Source organism: Chaetura pelagica, unplaced genomic scaffold (assembly GCF_000747805.2).
Source record: "Chaetura pelagica isolate M959 unplaced genomic scaffold, ChaPel_1.0 scaffold213, whole genome shotgun sequence".
In the NCBI taxonomy this organism is placed as follows: Eukaryota; Metazoa; Chordata; class Aves; order Apodiformes; family Apodidae; genus Chaetura; species Chaetura pelagica.
Window position 1 is genome coordinate 1,121,618 of NW_009952597.1, and position 3,997 is coordinate 1,125,614.

Consider the following 3,997-nt stretch of genomic DNA (forward strand, 5'->3'; position numbering starts at 1 on the left):
GCGTCCGGAGCAGCGACACATTTCCAAGGGAACTCGAGTCCCATCTGGCAGAGCACATGGTTTCGGCATGACAAACCCCCTGGAACACCCCGAGCTGCACCTCCCCCAGCCCCACACGTTGCCACGAGCCCCTTCTCCCAGCCAGACCTCGATGCCGGCTGCAGCCGCTCCAGCAGGAGAGAGCGCCGGAACGGCGATCACAGCGAGGCAGATCCCACGCTGCAGACACAGCTGTGTGCAGATGCCCCTGGCATCCTCCATACACTGCAAGGACAGGAAGCTACCTGCAAAGCTCCAGGAAGGGGACATGGTCCAACTCTGACACCCAGCACAGGGCATCCTGTACACAGCTTAAGCTATTGGTACCCAATGAGGCACTTTGGTACTGGTTATATTCCTGGTCCTCCTGGGGCAGCTCCCTGCCTGCAGTGTCTTACCCAAGACAAGGATAACACAGAGTCAGCCCCAGCTCCAAAACCTCTGGGGCTTTCTCCAAAATCAGCATCATCACATCCCACTGCTGGGATCCAGCCTCAGCCCAGGGTTGGAGAAGATATGGGGAGGTCAGCTGAAAGAACAAGGGGACAAGTATCTTGCCATGAGATGAGCTGTCACAGAGGTTTTCTAGCTACTGCAGAGAGACAGGCAGTTTCACATGTAGTCTGAGTAGGGGACACGTTCATGGAGACAGGTTGAGGACCACTTGGAATAATGTCACCACCCTGGCTACAGAACCAAGCTGATGCCACCAGTCTAGCACCTCACACCGGGCAGCCTTTCCCAGCACCTCCTATGAGCCACAGCAGCAGCGCTGCTCCTGGGAGAGGTGTAATTCCAACAAGGGGGCTCAAGGCACATCCCAAAGCTTTGCAGGAGGGGAAACTGAGGCACAGACAGGTGCAAGGACCCACCTGCATCATCCAGCAGACCAGCAGGAAAACCAGAGAGCCGCTCAAACTCCAGCCTCCAGTTTACCAGCACTGTTTCCCCTTCCTAAGAACCCAGAGGGAGAAGTTGCCCAGGCTGTATTTACCTGGCCCATTCCCTGCCAGGAACCAGAGCTGGGCAGGGAGGAGGGATCCGAGCCACAGCCTTCCTGGGGATAAACCCAATGCAAATGCAACCCTGAGGCACTGACAGAGCATCCCTTCCTCCATACAGCACTCCAGCAGAACGCTGGACTGGCTTAAGACTCACACACAGCCCAAAACCTGCTGCCCCTCTCCCCTGAGCAGGACCAGGCTGCTCCTCCACGCACTAAGTAGCTGCACTTGAAGGAGGCAGCCGTGGGCAAGTCGCTCCCTCCTTGGATCTCCGTGCCAGAAAGCGATGCCAAGGGGAGAAACTCTACCGCAGTGAGCAACGCACAGCTCACCCCAACCATGGGCTTCTGCCAGGAGAAAGGGAGGGGAAAGGGGGGAAACCACAACCATCTCCATCTGCCCGGGGCCAGGGCGTTTGCTTGAACCAGCAGAAGATCCTCTTTGCCCAGGGACACGCCGACAGGTCTCAGCATGCTGAGCCACGCTCCTGCAGCCGACTGCTCGCCCAGGGGCAGGCTGGCACCTTGGCACGGGCAGGGAGGTGCCAGTCAGCAGCACTGCCAGACCCACTGTGCCTCCCTTCCCGGCCAAGCCACGCCACACCCAATTAGAATGGCCTGTGGCCACCATTGAAAGACACCATCAACACCAATCCCACGCAGGAGCTTTGCCAGCATGGGTACACGTGATCCCAAGGAGCCCAGCTCAGAGGGTAAAAGGGTTTAAGGGGCACAGAGATCATCCCTCAAGCCATCATAACTTTGCATGTAGGTGAGAGCAGGCAGCCAAAATGCATGTCCCTGCTTGGCTGCCCTCGGGATGTGCCAGTGGGTGTAGTGGATGGGCATGGAGGGGAGATGCACACCCATCCCCTCCTACCCAGCTCCAAAATGATAAAACATACCTGCCTTGCACGACTGAGACATAAATCACTAAGGGCTGTTATGAGAGGAACTTGGCGGGTGCAGATGTGTTGGCCCAGTTGAAAACATCATATTTGCTCAGCTCTCCAAAACTGCACAGGGGGAAGAGGTATGACTGGGTGACTCACCACCGAGAGGGGATGTGACCGATGGGGAGATGAGATACCAGCTACCGCAGGAACCGCACATCAAACGTCTGGAGGCCAGAGGCTGCGCCGGAGGAAGCGGGAGGGCAACAGGCCTCACATGCTCAGCTCTCTTGGGGTTTGCCCAAAGCTCCCTGGGAGGAGGGAGCCACCAGAAAACATCCCCTGGCAGAGGTGGATGTGCCAGCAGTGGAGCAGGCTGCCGTGTGCCACCAGTCAACCAGAGCTTTTAACCTGTGGGCTCTCTCCACCTCGGCCCCCCAAGTCTCCAGGCCTGAAATTCAGCCCCAGTCAGATGAGTCAGCCAAGCCTGGGTTGTGAAAAAGCAGGGCAGGAGGGGGACAGACTGGAGCAGAATGCATCTCTCCCAGGGTCACGGCTCCAGCAGACAATCCAGCCTACATGCCTGATGTGACAAGCACATGTGCCAGCACTGGGAATGTTGCTCCATCCCAGCCTGGCTGCAGGTGACCAGCCCACTCCTTCACATCATCCCTGTGCTGCCCTCCGTGCTGGCTACCAATCCAGTGCAGAGGTGACAGGTCTCTCAGGCACCCATGAAGGGTCATGGACAGCAAGTGGGAGCAATGCAAAGACACTACTTCACAAGGAATTTACTCCCCCAGTCTGGTTTTCCAAACCAGTGGCTCGAACACACCACATGGCATCCGCAAAGCCTCTGCTTGTGCCCAGGGACTGCTCTCCAGTTCCTGCTGTCACCCTGAAGGGAATCACACAACAGCAGTGTGACAGTCCTGGTGCCCTGGACGGGCAAACAGGTGGCCGTGTGCGATGTCAGCTGCAAAGCACAGCCTGAAGCCAAGCCCCGGGCAGGAGCCAGCTCTGCCCGAGAAGCCACAGCCCCATCACCGGAAGGCTGGTGGCCTCCAGCACCCCAGGAGAAGTGAAGTAACTTTCCCCCGTCGGACTGGTCTGCCCGTTATGGGTTTCTGCCACTTGTGAAATATTTCCAACCGCCGTCATCTTGCTCCATCCTCCCTGGGCCATGATGGACAGACACACTGCCAGGAAGCAGGCTGGCAAGGGGCTACGGCCACAAGAGGGGCCTGAGCCAAAACATCTAGCTCCAGGGTCCCTCCAGTCTGAGGCCAGAGGGGCTGGGAAAAACAGCAGCAAGACTTTGAGTTTATTTCCACAGGATGTTTTCAACTCTGGGCACTGGAGGGAGGACTGTTGCCCTCTTGCAGCCAGGGTCTCAGCTGGCTGCTGGACTCTGGCACAGAGCAGGAGCTGCAGCCGCCCTTGGCTGGGACCGCTGTCACCTCTTCCCCAGTCCGGCTTGCAGCACCTCACGGGCAGCCAACTGGGACACCAGTCCTTGCCACAAACAGCTGGAAAATCGTTTACATCCTCATGGGTCCCCTCTCCCCAGTAGGGAGGGAGGAGAACCAGAAGTCTAAGCACATCAAGCATCCACTGGCTGCCAGCCCCCATGGAGTGCCCATCCCACCACCAGCAGGACAGACACCGTACCAGCATCAACTACCCACGCTCACCATCATCCACACATCCCTGATCCTCTCCCAGCAGAACCAGCAGCTTCTCGGGGGAGACTCTTCTAGGGCCCCCCCTCCAGCACACACCTCCTCATCAAGGAGCGGAATAGCACGGCAAGGCACGGCCACGGCAATTTCTCACGCACACGTTTATGGCTGCAAACAGCTGAGGGCCAGGACTGCTGCCCGTGTAAATCTTTGTTGCCTCCTCCCCTGTCTCCCAGGGCAGCTCCAGTGACACCCGAGGCACCGGAGCTGCCTTGACTCTGTGCCATGCACGAGACACCAGCGATGTGAGCCCTCGAACACCCTGGGCTGAAACCAAAGCCCCCAGATCAGATGTATCTGGACTCCAGCAGTGGCTGGGG